The following is a 16,124-nucleotide window of genomic DNA, read 5'->3' on the forward strand; positions in this document are numbered from 1 at the left end:
CCTTCTCAATACAATGGTGGTTTGTTTTGTTGTTTTTTAAAAATCCAAGCCACAGATGGGTAACGTAGGCAGCTCTGGTACTTTCCTTCCTGAAGGTGTCAAAATTGAGCAAAGGACTTATTTGCAGCTGCTTCTGCGTTGGAGGGAGGACTCCTCACTGCGGCTCTTCTCCATCCTGTTTGTGTGACTGTGAAATCTTCAGGTTGCTTAAGGATGCAATCCTCCCCCCCCCAACTTGTATGTGCGATGCTCACTTAGAGTCAAACTTTCCTTACTCAGGGATCACGTCTTCAAGCAGAGGGAAGCCAGCCTTTTTATCGAATGTGTGCCATCTTGATGATTCTCCCAAGAAAGGCAGTGGATGAAATCATGGCTCATTACAGGGTGTTTTGCTGAGGATTTGGCCCACTCATTAAGGATGCACTTACATCCTTCTGCTGTTATCACTGAAGCATCTCCGTTTGCTGGGTTGGCCCAGCAATAGGTGGCCTGGATGGATAGGCCACCCAGTTTGCTATCCAGATAGGCCACCCACACCCAGTTTGCTGGGGTGGCCCATTGGACAGGTGTAGCAGTTGCCTTGAATACATAGACTGTAGAAGGCGCTCAACAACCAGGTTCTGGGAAATGGTTCTTGGAGGTGGCGGAGGAAGGAAGTGGGAAGAGAAAGCATCAGTCCTTGGAAGAGCTCTACAGCTGAAATGTAAGGGATTCCAGGAAGAAAGAAGGATATCAAGATTCAGGTTAACAGTAGAAACTGGGACCACTGTAGGATTTCAGGGGGAGAGTTGGCCTGTCTGTAACTACCAACTCTGACCAAACTGCAGGAAGATTAGCCAGACTAGATCAGCACAGAAATGTCTTGAATGCAGTGAGGAACACAGGAAGGTGCCTTATACTGAGTCAGACTATTGGTCCATCTAGCTCAATGTTGTCTACACAGACTGGCAGCGGCTTCTCCAAGGTTTCAGGCAGGAGTCTCTCTCAGCCCTATCTTGGAGATGCTGCCAGGGAAGGAACTTGAAGAACTTCTGAAGAAGAACTTCTGCGAACAAGCGTGCAGAAGCTCTTCCCAGAGTGGCCCCATCTGCTAAGGGGAATATCTTGCAGTGCTCACATGTAGTCCCCCATTCAAATGCAAACCAGGGCAGACCCTGCTTAGCAAAGGAGACAACTAATACCACAAGACCAACAAGATCACAAGACAAACCCTTCTCCCATGGCAAGTCAGACTGTTAGACCATCCAGCTCAGTCTCTCCTGACCGGCAGCAGCTCTCCAAGGTTTCAGGCTGGAGTCTTTGCCAGCCCTACCTGGAGGTACCAGGGATTGAACCTGGAGTTTTCTGCATGCAAAACAGATGCTCTACCACTAAGCTAAGGATCCCTCCTGCAAAACCTACAGCACATGGTATTCCCAACCAGGCCTGACCCTGCTTAGCTCCCAAGGGTAGATGAGATCAAGCGTGTTCCATGTAATATGGCTCTGGCATATGTGTCACTCCTGACCTGCTTACAAACGTTTTCTCTTCAGACTTGCTCTGAGTAATGAGAGAATGCTGACATAGAGATAGATGGATATGAAATAGCTTTATTTGCCTTTATCACAGGCTTCTCTCCCTGTGCCTACCCTTATTCCCAGGACTTTGCTGCTAGGAGCTAGGTCTGACAAAGAGAAGGTGGTAGAGTTGACTTGGGGTGTGTGTGTGAGGCAAGATACACAAAGCTAACTTGTCTGTTGCTTCTTCTGCATATTTGTGTTCTGTCGTGTCATAGAAGACCTGGCTCGTAGCCGTTTTTCCTACTTGGCCCCACAACAACCCCCCACCCCCCACACACACACCTTAACACAGGGGTGTAGCAAGGTTGGAGTGGACCCAGAGACAAGATTTTAAAATGCCCCCCTCCCCACTGAAGCTCAGCTCATGAAGTAAAGAAATCTTAAAGGAGGCTGAATAGTGGTAACAAAAAGCATAGTCCTCCCCCCCCCCTCTCTCTCTCTCTCTCACACACACACACACACACACACACACACACTCTCTCTCTCTCTCTCTCTCTCTCTCTCTCTCTCTCTCTCTCTCTCTCTCTCTCTCTAACACACACCTATGTGCCACCATAGAACATCATCCTAAATTATTTTTTAAAAGGTTTTGTAAATTGTGGACAATGCAAGTCATTTAATGGGACTAGAGAAAGACCTGCTGTCTGGGTAGCTCCAGGTCTTAACACTTACATCAATTTCGGAGGATGAATACAACTGAAGGAAGCCCGGGTGTGTGTGTGCCTGGGGGAGTCAGTCATGTGACTTGCCTCTGCCCCCCCCAGGCAGTGGGCCTCCAGACAACTGTCTCCCCTTGCCCTATTCTAGTTACGCCCCTGCCTTAACACTTTTTGCCAAGCTAAGCCCAGCGTAATGCGTTTTGCTGCCCCTTCCCACCATCTTCTGCTGCTGCCGCAGTAGCCCAAGCGAATTAACACTGGGGAAGTGCACTGTGATCCTTTTTCCTCAAAGGTGCTGGAGAGAAGCACATTCATTATCTGGCTAGGCATTTCAAGCACACCTGTCACCACAATGACTGCCATTATACAACAGACTTATTATTCTGCCTGCTCCCTGTGTCTATCATATCTACTTATTATTCTGACAAAACGTTTTAAATCCCTTTTAGCCTGGCAGCATTTTACATAGTTATGGGGAAAGGAGCTGAATTCTGTTCTAAGGGTGAATCAACAAAATTTATCAGTTGAGGTCTGATATGTCACAATCTGTACTCTAGTGCAGTTCTTGGATACTAGAGATCTCTCCTCCCCCGCCTCCTCCTGGTATTTCTTTGAGTGCACTGTGTTGGCAGCCAAAAGAATTCATCTTGTGACTTGTTTCCCTGTCCAGTTTGCACTTGAGTTTGCTGATGGTAAATAAAAACAGACCCTGGCGGTGCTGTTAGGCCCAGGGCTCTGTTTGATAAGTCTGGGTGATTTATCTATTTATTTGGCTTTAGAGCCCACCCTTTCTTTGAAGGCTTAGGATGTGTAATAGATCTAAAGTGTGAAACACTCCCCCACCCCGGCCAAATTAAAAATGGGACTAGGCTCTGGTTTAACTCAAACTCCAAAAGCCAGTCTGAACTAGTAGGTCTAGTAGTCACATCAGTATGCTCTCAGGCTTGGACTTTGGTGAGTCTCCAGAGAGAGAGGGAAAGAAAGAGAAAGAGTGTTTGTGTTTGTTCTATAACTGGTGGCTTTTGAGAACATCTCTCTGTGCATCTTCTGTGTTCTGAACCTGGCACAAAGATTGCATTCTTAACAGAGAATCCAGGACTGGTTTCAGATATTGTGATGGAAAACAGGCATAGAACCTAACATCTGATCCAAAATTCAACATCTCAGATATCTGGGGACAGGGTAGTTGGGTTGTGTGTGTTTTTTTAAGTTTTTTGTACTTTTTGTCTGTAGCAGTGCTCTTCAAAGTGTCAGTGCCTGGCGAAATCTCCAAAGTTTGTGGGCAGGGCTAATGAGGTCAGGATAAATGATGCTGAATAAGAGATTATATATGTATTTGCTTAATTTCTGTAACTTTATTCAGGTCCCAGAATTCGTTCAGCATTTTTTGTGGTGCAGAATTTGGTGAACTGTTTGAAGTGGTGTTTTTTTTTAACATGGAATCTTTGCAGTTCTAGTTTTATAGTGTGTCGCTTTTCAGTCTAATAAGCATCTCTTTATGCTAGGTTATGTGTGGAAAACGTATTTCTGACTATTCCCTCCCCCCACCCCTTGCCCACATCAACAAACAGCACCTAAGCTGACTCTTGCAGGGCCTAGTTTAAAAGTGTCAGATAGGCTGCACAAATATTTGAAGTTACCTTATACTAGCTTTGTATAGCTAGCTTTATACTTTGACTACGAAAAATGTCCTAGCTGGCTTCCTTGTTTAATTAGTTTCTCTTCAGTAGGCAAATCTAACTTACCACTTTGTTTGTTTTGCAGAGAAGCTCATGCTTAGAGATGTGTAGTACTGTGTATTTTGACCACCAGTGTGAGAGCCAGCATGGTGCTGTGAATGCTGTATTAAACTGGGGAGACCAGTGTGAAAGTCCCTGCCCAGCCCTGGAACTCTTTGTTGAGCACCTTGGGGGCTGTTCCCTGTCTAACCTACTTCGCAGGATTGTTGTGAGGACGAAATAGGTTGCGGGGTGGGTGGCATGTATGCCGCTCTAAGCCCCCTGGAGAAATGATAGGGTAATGTGGAATGGATTAATCGGTAGTTAATTCTGTCTATCACATATCAGAAGTCTTGCCTCACTAACTTTTTGGAGTTATCTGAGAGTGTCAGCAGGAATGTGGATAAAGGTGAGCCGGTTGACAAAGTATACTTTAATGACATAGTATACTTCAGACTTCCCAAAATATTCCACAGAGTTCCCCACCAAAGGCTCTTGAGTAAACTTAGCAGTCATGGGATAAGGTGACGGGTTCATGTGTGGATCGGTAACTGGTTGAAGGACAGGAAACAGAAGGTGGGAATAAATGGACAATTTTCACGATAGAGGGAAGTAAGAAGTTGGATCCCCTAGGCATCTATACTGGGACCAGTGTTCTTGTCATAAATGATCTAGAAGTTGGGGTAACCAGCATAGTGGCCAAACTTGCAGATGGCACTAAACTGTTTAGGGTAGTGAAATCCACAACAAATCCACCACAAAGATCCAAAAGAATCTCTCCAAAATGGGTGAGTGGCCGACAAAATTCCAAATGTGGTTCAGTTTAAGCAAGTGTAAAGTAATGCATATTGGGGCAAAAAACCCCAACTTCACAGATACGCTGATGGGATGTGAGCTGTCGGTGACTGTCTTTGGGTCATGGTGGACAGCTCGTTGAAACTGTTAACTCAGTGCACGGCAGCTGTGAAAAAGGCAAATTCTGTGCTATGGATCATTGGGAACAGGATTGAAAATAAAATAGTATCATGCCTTTCTGCAGATCTATGGTGCAGCCACATTTGGAGTACTGCATGCAGTTCTGGTTTCCATATCATAAGGAGGACATTGTAGAGCTCAAAAAGGTGCAAAATAGGGCATCCCAGATGATCAGGGGCCGAGAGCCCCTTCTTTATGAGGGAAGGCTAAAGCATCTGGGGCTTTTTAGTTTGGAAAAGAGGCGATTACGGGGAGACATGATGAAGATATATACAATTATGCCTGGAGTGGAGAGAGTGCACTGAGAGAAATTTTTCTCCTTTTCTCACAACACTAGAACCAGGGGCCATCCTATGAAACTGAAGGTTGGGAAATTTAGGACTGAAAAAAGTACTTTTCCACTCAGCACATAATTAATCGTTGGAGTTCAATGCCATGGGAGGTGGTGATGGCCACTAGCTTGGATGGCTTTAAAAGGGCCTTAGAAGAATTCATGGAGGACAAGTCTGTCAATGGCTACTAATCTGGTAGCTCTAGGCCCAGGGGCGTAGCAAGATTGGAGTGGGCCCAGAGACAAGATTTTAAAATGCCCCCCCTCACTGAAGTAAAGTGTGTGTGTGTGTGTGTGTTTGTGTGTGTGTGTAACCTACGTGCCATAATAGAACATCATCCTAAATTATTTTTTAAAACGTTTTGTAAATTGTGGATTTACAATCCACAAATGATGTGTAAATGATGCAAGTCATTTAATGGTACTAGAGAAAGATGTGCTGTTCTGGCAGCTCCAGGTCTTAACACTCACATCCATTTGGGAGGATGAATACAACTGAAGGAAGCCCGGGTGGGTGCGTGGCTGTGGGATTCAGTCATGTGACTTGCCTCTGGGGGGTGCAAGGCCCCCAACAACTGTCTCACCTTGCCCTATTGTAGTTATGCCTTTGTCTAGGCCACCTCCATCTTCAGAGGCAAGATGCCTCTCAATATCAGTTGAAGAGGAGCAACAGCAGGAGAGAGGACATGCCCTCACCTCTTGCCTGTGTGCTTCCCAGAGGTATCTGGTGGGGAGCTGCTGTGTGTAACAGGATGCTGGACTAGATAAGCCTTGGGCCCACTGTTCCCTCTAAGGTGCATGTGTGTGTCTGCATGCACCAACTCCCAGGCCCCCACGCAGCAGTTTCTGACCGGTCCGCAGTCTCTGCTGCACCCACCGCTGCCGCCCAACACCCCCGCACCCTGTTTCCTCCCCTCCCCAGCCAGGAAGCCTTGCCATGCTTTCCCCCTCTCACTCCTTCCTCCCTAGTGCCGGCTGGACCTCCTTCTCCTCCAGTTCCGGCTGCAGGATGGAGCAGCCAGAGGAGGACGGGAGGCAGACATGGCAGCTTCCCCCCCCACTCCAGGGGGGGAAAAGGCTTAAACATTTTGTGCAGCGCAGTAGAGAGAGAGTGTGTGTGTGTGTGTGAGAGAGAGAGAGAGAGAGAGAGAGAGAGAGAGAGAGAGAGAGAGAGTGTTGTGCACACTGAATTAATGATGCCACCCAGGACAAAACTCTTTCCACTCACTGATCAGAAAACTTACAGGGAAGACTGCTTGGGCCTGATCTGGCAGAGATGTTCTTTATGTTCAGATGTCTTAGGCACCAAAGCCCTATAACCCCTGCTAACTGAGCAAAGAGACACCTTTTTAAAGTAGTGATTCTCTTAAATTTAGCAGAGGGGAGAGCAACTGGCCCTATCCCGCCTTGGGGTTTTCTTAATAAAAAGCGGGGTATAAATTTAACAATAAATAAAAAAATATCCAACCCCAGCACAGCATCCCTCCAGTGGCTGTTGCTGGTGTCAGTTTTTTTTAGATTGTGAGCCCTTTGGGGACAAGGGGCCGTCTTATTTATGTATTTTTCTATTTAACCTGCTTTGAGCATTTTGTTGAAGAATGATATATAAATATTTGTCGTCAACGTTGTTTATAGGGAGCAATTCGGGCAGGGGTCATCAAAGCTCCTAAGTCCTGCTACATCATTTTGATGGCTACAGGCTACCTCCAGGTTCAGAGGCAGGATGCCTCCGAATACCAGTTGCAGGAGAGCAATGGCAGGAGGTGGGGGGGGTGCACCTTCATCTCCTGGTTGTCTGGCTTCTCAAGGCATCTGGCGGGCCACGGTGGGAAACAGGATGCTGGACTAGAGTGGCCTAGGGGCCTGATCCCGCAAGGGTGGCTTTATGTTCTTATGAGATCCCTAGACGCCTGAGCTCCTGAATCAACTCCTATTTCTGTGAGTTTTCCTGATGTCTTTTCATGTTGGGTTTCTGGATTCAGCCCATAGTTAGCCAGTCAGTCGGTTATTTGCTCAACACAGAACTGGTGAGGGCTTCCAAATATAATTGGTTCAAATTGACTGGCCATTCTATAATCCATTCCAATTTTTATTATGGTCATAGACCAGAGTACTGGCTACTCTATAATAGCAGTGCTGGTCTTTGGCCAGTGTGGCAAGTGATGATGAGAGTTTATTGTTTTGGTTTGGTTTGGTTTGGTTTGGTTTGTTTATTTAACATATTTTTCTACTGCCCAAAACATGCGTCTCTGAGTTGATGAGTTGTCATCAACAACATCTGTGGACCCATGTTTGAGAACCCCTGGGATATGGCAAATCCTTCATTGAGGTGGGGTGGGGAGGGCATGTTAAAGACGTATGCAAAAAGAAAGAGAAAAGAAACCTTCCTGCATAGTTTTTAATGTTCTTTTCATGATTTCGTCTGATAGAAGAACTTATTTTGCATCAAGACAACACATTCTGTGACCTACTGTGTCTATGGCAGCCCATCAGGAACTTCATGAAGCCAGTACTGGCTATCGTTATGGGCTTTCAAAAACCAGGGAGCTTGTCAGCAAGGGTCCACAAACTTTGGCTGTTGTTTGTAGCCAACAGAAACTTGGTTGACAAGACCCTGGCTGCTCCTTCTCAAGGAATAGAGGAATTTTGTTCGTGCCTTAGCATCCAAGCTTGGAGCTGGGGAACCTAGGAGCATATGAAACTTCCTAATACTGAGTCAGACCTTTGGTCCATCTAGCTCAGTATTGTCTACACTGACTGGCAGGGGCTCTCTAAAGTTTCAGGCAGGAGTCTCTCCCAGTCGTGCATGGATATGCCTGGGACCGAGCCTGCAACCTTTTTCATGCAAGCAAATGCTCTTCTGCTGAGCTACGGGAATAACTTGCCCCAGGCAGTCCTCACATGTAGTCACCCATCCAAGTGTGAACCAAGGCAGCCCCTGCTTAGCCAAAGGAACAGTTCAAGCTTGCTACCACAAGGCCAGCTCGCCTGTGGGAGATCGTTCTTACAATCATGCTGAACTTGGGTCACCTTGGCAGCACAGCAGAAAAGATTAGAGCCCGAGCTCTCCCCTCGAGCATGAAGCTGGAGGGTGGCGGCGGTGATGGGGCTCGTCCACCTGAGTTGCTCTGGGCATCCAAGGCACTCCGAGTGCCTTCAAAGTGCAGCTCAATTGCTGGGACGATAACCTACCACTTCCCCAGTTTCAGCCTCAGGAGGAAGGCTAGGGCTTGTCACACTTGAGGACAGTGCGGCAACACCCGCTATGGCCAGGCCTCTACAAATCCACTTGCCAGCTCCTCCCCCTGTCCCCCAGCACCACTCAGCTCTCCTCCCCAGGGGTCTCATTCCCGCTGCCATTTCTGAGAAGGAATGAAGCAGCAGGAATCCTTTGTGAGCAATAGAAGGGGGCCCCTATTGTTTCCTCTCCACCTCCCAGTGCAAATGAGAGAAGACCCACTTCTCTCCTAAGCCCTCTGCCTCTGTGTCAGAAAAGGATCTTAGGGAAGAGAGGAGATTGGCAGCAGCCACAAATAAGGGCTGGCTAGTGAGCTGAGCCTGAATATGTGGATCCCTGCAGAACACAAGCCATGCCTGGCGAGCTGCACTGGCCTCAATGGATCAGAAGTTGCGGAGGCCTGCTCTAATGGGAAAGGCACTGGGTTCCTTTTCTGTTCGGTAAATTCCACTTTGCATCCCTTGGTGGCTTCCTCCTTTCTGATCCTCACCCTCAGCATCTCTGACATCACCCCTCGCAGGGATTGTTCGAAGACGAGTGAGAAAGTGAAATGTTGCGTGCACGCTCCACACCTTGACAAATGAAAGCCTCTTTTACTGCAGTTCCATTACACAAAGCTTGTCCAAGCGCAGTCCTGCCACGCCGTTGGAGAAGTAGACGCAAGGGTGACCTAGATAAGAGGCCGTATAGCTCATTAGCAGTCTCTTGAGCCAACTGGTCTCTGCCGCTGAACCGCCCATTTTCTATGCTGTCACATCTTGCTGTTGGTGATTCTTTTTTTTCTTTTTCTTTTTCTTTTTTTCTTTTTCTTTTTCTTTTCTTTTTCTTTCTTTCTTTCTTTTTTCTTTTTGCTAGTTGGTTAAAGATTATAGAAAAACCAGCTAGAGTTAACTGGAAGCAACAGGGGCTGATGGGCTTGTGTTTAAAGTGAGGAAAGGTAATTAGATGGCCCTATTAATAGGTGCCATTACAGGCGCAAGAAGGGCCTATCGGGGGTGCGAGTGGGTTTGTGCTCATTTCTTCAGCTTATACAACTACATGACCTCAGAGGGTCCTTTTCTGGGGTTGATGGAAAGTTGTCCTCCATTTGCATGCCAAATCCATCCTTGCTGTCTGTCATGTGCCACATTCTATAGAGTTGCTTTGCACATTTCACAGGAGAAAATGTATTTTATCTCTTCCTCTGCTCCCCCTCTGGCAGCTCTAGTGAAGCTGTTTTCATCATTTCTAGAATGCAACAACCTTCTGTCCTTTTTCTTTAAAACATGCAGCTGACTATTGGTTTGAACTGGCACATTTTAATCTTATTTACCCGTGTTTTTATTGCTCCGGCATCATTCATAGCAAATCTGTTTCCCTCAATCCATCCAAACACCAAAGGAGTTGGATATTTCTCAGCTGACTCCTATCGGAGGTGACTGTTATCCTTGATCATTTCTGCCCCCCTCCGCACCCCATCTGCCACAGACGAACAGGGCACATAATTAACCGCCCAAAAGTTACTGATGGTTATCGGCTCCACTTTCTGGGCCGGGGTTGAGGAAGTGAATTTTCTCCCCAGTTCCTTGAAACTGATCATTAGGGAGACCATAATCCTGTTACTTGCTTCTGCAGAGAGCTCTTGCCTTTTCAGAGCATCCATTCACATCTGGTTTGGGGGACGAAAGTTCACATGCTGAACTTAGATCTTCTGTGGTGTTCTATAATTCACTAGCCTGCAACAAGCTTGTAACAACTGCCTGAACCCAGTTCTGCCTGTGCGCTGCATAATGATAAATGTGACCATTTCTGCTCCCAGGACTTTCTCTTGTTTTTCCCTTCAGGTGCTGTGACTTATTTAAACTAGCCAAGAGAATGCCAGTCTCTGTGGTGTGGCCATATCATTCAGTTGGTCTTGCCACATGAGTTGGACCCATTATTGTGATCAGGGATGACTCCAGAGGTAACGCACACTCTCACCCCAAAGATTTCCTGCTCCCCTATCCACCAGACTGGAACTTTACAGCTAGTTGTCAGACAATACAGTCATAGTACACTATGCTACTGTGACCTTGAATTAATTATTATAAATGTTATTTAAAGAAGCCTGACTCTGTCCATAGAACAAGCGGTAGTAGCCAGTGCAGCCAGGTAGGTTGGAGATTCCTCCAGCCTCTCAGAAGTCAGGCCAACCCCTTTTGCTTCCTGCCTGGCCAGGAAATGGGCTAGGTGATACCATGTGTGCAGTGGGGTGCAAGCTCTGATATAACCTCTGATATAAATTGGGCTACACTCTTAACGCACAGTGAAAAACCCAAATTTTGTGTGAACTGCTTCCAGGGATTTCAGGGTAAATCTGGCCGATATGTGAACGTACCCCCTCCATTCGATGTGAGTTAAAGGGCTTTAAAAGCCCTGTGTGAAAAACTTCCTGGTGTTTCTACCCAGCTGGCCAATCCAGAGGTTTCATGTTGCCTGCCAATCACATGGGCTTATCCTGAAAATCCCTATCTTATTTCCCAGAGCAGTTCTTATATGCACAGTGTTTGAGTCATTTGTCCTGACAAAAATCCTGCAAGGTTGCACACTGGCCGACATCCAGAGCAACCTACTGGTAATGTGCTAGGAAGATGCATCTGTGCTGCAGAGGGTTTCCCCGCTATTGCTATGGCCGTGCACCCTGTAGTGGGGAGTGAATTTTTATTACTTCCTCTGGCTCTGGAAGTGCCCTGTGCCACTCAAAGAGATATCCCTGAGGGCTGTGCAACCTTCAGGAACATATTTTTGAGTAACACAGGGCATTTCTGGAGCCGGAGGAAAAAATCAAAATTTGTTCCCTCCTACTGCATTCCCCATGCTGCGCAGTTAGGAAAACTTTCCATAGCCCTGATGCATCGTAGGAACATTGGAAGCTATGCCTATGATGAATATTTACATACTGCTTTTCAACGAATGTTCTTAAGGCCCTTTACACAGAAAGATAAAGATTGTTTCCTGGTCCCAAAGGGCTCACAATCTAAAAACAAACATAAGATAAATAGCAACGACCATTGGAGGGATGCTGTGCCCGGGTTGGTTGGGGACACTTGCTCCCCCTGCTAAACAGAAGAGATTCACCACTTTAAAAGATGCCTCTTTGCTCAGTCCTTGGAACTGAGTTGCCTTAAACTGAATCAGACCACTGGTCCATCTAGCTCAGTATTGTCTGCACAGACTGTCAGCGGCTTCTCCAAGGTTGCAGGCAGGAATCTCTCTCAGCCCTATCTTGGAGAATCCAGGCAGGGAACTTGGAACTTTCTGCCTTTCCCCCCCAGAACGGCCCCCGCATCCCCTAAGGGGAATATCTTATAGTGCTCACCCATGTACTCTCCCACAGAGATGCAAACGAGGGCAGACCTTGCTTAACAAAGAAGAAAATTCATGCTTGCTTCCATAAGACCAGCTCTCTTACCTATGAAGGAGGGTTCTGACTGGCAGTAGCTCTCCAAGGTTTCAGGCTGAAATCTTTCCCAGCCCTACTTGGGCATTCTTCACACAATAGGCTTTACTGAGAGTTTACTGTGAATTCAAAGTTGTCCCAAAAAACCCAACACAAAAAGTGGATTTTTTTTTACCCTGGATAGTAATCAGCTTACCCACATAATGGCGCCGCAGGGAAATGGCTTGACCAGCAAGCCAGAGGTTGCCGGTTCGTATCCCCGCTGGTATGTTTCCCAGACTATGGGAAACAAATCTATCGGGTAGCAGCAATATAGGAAGATGCTGGAAGGCATCATCTCACACTGCGGGGGAGGAGGCAATGGCAAACCCCTCCTGTATTCTACCAAAAGATAACCACAGGGCTCTGTGGGCACCAGGAGCCGAAATCGAATTGACGGCACATTTTATCTTTACACTCTAACGTGCAGTGAAAAAACCGAATTGTGTGTGACGTGCTCCCTGATAGCACACAGGGACTTCGGGGTAAATCTGTCCAATATGTGAACGCACACCTCCCTTCCGGAGGAGATGTGAACTAAAGAGTTTTTTAAGCCCTGTGTGAAAAATGCCCTGGAGATGCTGTCAGTGATTGAACCTTGGAATTTTGGCATGCAAGGCAGACGCTCTTAAGTGATGAGCTATGGCTCCATCTCCCGGCTGTGCTACTGGTAGGTTGTCCCAGATGCCAGCCATTAATTACCCTATTTATAGATGAGCAACTGAGCCACCCACCCAAGGAAGGTGGCATTCTGCCTTCAAAATCACATGTTTTGATCCCATTTGAATACGTTTCTTACCTGTCCTTTTCATACCGGCAGGCACGGCAATTTCTTTTTCTGAGTGAGTCTTCCTTCCTCTTCCATCCAACAGTGAATGTGAGCAGCCCAGCAAAAACATGGGGCCATGAAGCCTCCTTCCTGATTTTAAAAAACTGCTTCTCTGTGCAAGACTTCTCTATGCCTCCAGCACTGCTCCCTTTTAAATTTTAAATTCTGCATATAAGTTTCCCTTGTCTACTCAGAAAAGACAGGTAGATTTAAATCATTTTAGGAGGCGATTCATAGCAGGGAATTAAAGGTAAGCGGGGAATGGCTTTCTTCTCATGTAATTTATATCTGTCTGCTGGAATAACCCTTGTTCCCTGATTTCTAATTCTCTGCTATATATCCTCCGCACCCACCCACCTTAATGGATTAGGAAGCATCAGACCTCCTCATAACCATATTTTGTTAGCTTTCAGTTTTGAGGGCTTAGCTTGTATTGTGCTAGTGGTTTGGCACCCAACTACTAAACCTTTCAGTTTCATTCTTCTTCCTTCCATCAAATAATCAAGGTTAAGTTTCACTGGGGAGACCCGAGTTCAAATCCCTGTTCAGCCATGAAGCTCACTGGGGGACTCTGGGCCAGTCACTTCTCTCTCAGCCTGACCTATCTCTCAGGGTTGTTGATAAAAAATAACCATGTACACTGCTCTGGGCTCCTTGGAGGAAAAGCAGGAAATAAATAAATACGACTCTTCTAGTTTTCTGCTAAGCTCTCTGTAACATCCGATTGAAAAACCTTCTCGTAATCTGTATATTTTCTACAGGTAATCATTTTAGTTCCTAATTATTTTCTGACTACCGATTTTTTAAAAACCCTATCCCTCCGGAAATTAGCTTTCATATCTGGTTGGTTGCTATTTCCAAGGCTAGTGTCAAGTATTGTAGAGTTAACAGTTGGCACTTCTAAGAGGCTTACAACTTTTTCAAAGCTGTCTTTGTAGTTAGGAAAAGTTCTCACTGTTAACCCCAAAGGCAAAAAAGTTTGACACAAGCATTTTCAGCTGTTTCTGGAGTTGCTGGCCAAAAATAATAACAGAAAAGAAAAACTCTGTGTTGGAACTTTTGCAATAATTTCCCAAAAGCTTTAATTCCTAGCATACACTATCCCTACTGGGAAGAAGGGTAAATTTAATTTAAGGTGAGAATAGATTTTGGAAATTGAGAGATTTGAAGGGAAATAGTGCTGTTATGGTTCAGTTCTGCTCCAGTGGCTAATCTAAGCAAGTATAAATAGGAAAATCAAACTACTGGTTTAAAACATTTATATGCTTCTAAAAACCTGTGTCTCTAGGCAATTTGCACAATTAAAATACAAGGTGCCAAAATTAAAACAGGCAAAGTAGTTATAAGCAGCACAAATATTTTAAAACCATTTTAGAGCTTTTTAATTAACCCAAAGCCTGGCTAAATGGGTGTGTCTTGAGATGCTTTCTGAAGGCTGCCAGGGATGCGGAAGCTCTAATTCCAGCCAGGAGTGTGTTCCAAAGTTTCAGGGTGGCTATAGAGAAGGCCCAACCCTGGGTTGCCACCAGATGGGTAGGTAAGATGCACGAAGGAAAAGGTAGTATCTTAAATACCCTGGATCTAAGCTGTTTAGGGCTTTATAGGTAATTACCGGCACTTCGTATTTTGCCCGGCAACATATCAGCATCCAAAGTAATTTTTTTTATAGAAGGGAGTAATATGATCTCTTTGGAGTGCCCTGGAGATCAGCTGGCTGCCACATTTTGAACCAGTTGCTGTTTTTGGACTGCGTACAAAGGCAGCCCAACACAGAGTGCATTACAGTCGTCACGCCTGGAGGTCTCCAGTGTTTGCACCTTCTAAGGTTGCTTTCCTCCAAAAATGGGGCAGCTTTTGTATATCAACCAGAGCTGATAAAAAGCACTCCTGGCCACTGCCTTAATGTGTGGCACCGTGGAGAGGTTTGGCCAAAGGCCAAAGGTGATGATGAGCATTGTAGTCCAACAACATCTGGGGATTCGGTTTTGAGAACCCCTATCCTAGAGGATTCCCAACTTTTGGCATCTCACGGAAGAAAGGTGAACCTCCTGGCTTCCAAGCTAACACTCCGACCAAATCCCCCTCTGAATACTTATTTGCTTGTCTGGAGCTGCAAGTTGCATCCTTTCCTCTCTTATCAGGACATGTATTCTGCTGCTTTGGGGGATACAGGTACGTGTTCGTTGTTGGAGGATGTGCCTCTTTCTTTTTGATGGTGTCGGCGCAAGGCGTACCCCCCCTTCCCCTTTCTGGCTTCAAGGGGAATTAGCAGCCTCTGCTCATTAGCAACTAGCTAAGGCGCTTGAAGTCCATGGATAATTGTTTTAGATGGGTTGCTGGTGCTCATTTGGACAGGCCTCGTGTGGAATTATGCAGTTCCTTGGGGAGGGGCATGACAAAGAAGCAAATCATGTTACCTTTAACCAGCTTGCAATTAATTTCAGGCAGCAAAGTAAAGCAACCTAGAGGGCTTCTGGCCAAGAAGAATAAGAATTTCTCTTCCATCGGTGTGTTGAAAATGGTACAAGTCCTTCTCATCACTTGTCCTCCAGTCTGGTTCGTGTTTGTATAATGTTAGCAAAATGCCCACTGTTCCCGGGTGGCCTTGGTGTGGCAGAAAGGACCTGGCATGGGGGAGGGGATGCCCATCTTGGTCCCTCTGCACACAAATCTGTCCTGTCCCCAAGAGTGCCCCTCTTTATTTTCTCCTGGACAGAGGAAACCTCTGCACTGCAATTTATATATTCTGGAATGCATGAGAAAATAAAGCAGGGTATGCTTGAAGGTGGGGCATTAAGGTGGAGCATTGGTCTAAGGTGGGTGTCATGGCAAATGTGCCACCATCTCCCCACCCCACCCACCCCACCCTGTATGTCTGTGTGTGTGTGTGTGTGTGTGTGTGTGTGTGTGTGTGTGTGTGGCTGCTTTGGGTTTCTCTGTTTTTATTTGTTTGTGAGAGGCTGACCAGATGTAAAGGAACTGGCTTCCTACATCTTTAGTGGGCTGCAGTTTCACAATCACGAGGATCCTAGTTTAAAATTTAATCGGGATCAATGAGCTCCGTGAAACTGGTTGTGAGAATGCAGAATTTCTGGTTAACCAGCATAGATAACTAAGAAGTTCTCTATCCTGGTTGAACGCTGTTTAACCAGAGCAGTTGACCAGGATTGCCCTGAAATTTTGTGTTCGAACAATCTGCTACATGATTCTGATTAACTTTTTAACCAGGATCCTTATGATTGTGAGGAAGCAGCCATAGTTGCACAGAGGGGCAAACTTTGACAGCTGCAAGTTTTATTACTCCTTTGTGGCAAACTGTAGCTGCAACAATTCCTTCTTTGTCCCCTGCTGTTCTTGG

At 46.1% G+C, this 16,124-nt stretch overlaps 1 protein-coding gene across 2 annotated transcripts in view; it reads left to right on the plus strand.

Annotated features, from left to right (window-relative positions):
* MAN1C1 (mannosidase alpha class 1C member 1) overlaps positions 1-16,124 on the plus strand; it is a 207,296-nt gene that overhangs the window by 94,955 nt on the left and 96,217 nt on the right. The gene's annotated exons all lie outside the window — the stretch shown is intronic.

The sequence above is a fragment of the Hemicordylus capensis genome, chromosome 7 (genome assembly GCF_027244095.1).
Source record: "Hemicordylus capensis ecotype Gifberg chromosome 7, rHemCap1.1.pri, whole genome shotgun sequence".
Classification (NCBI taxonomy): Eukaryota; Metazoa; Chordata; class Lepidosauria; order Squamata; family Cordylidae; genus Hemicordylus; species Hemicordylus capensis.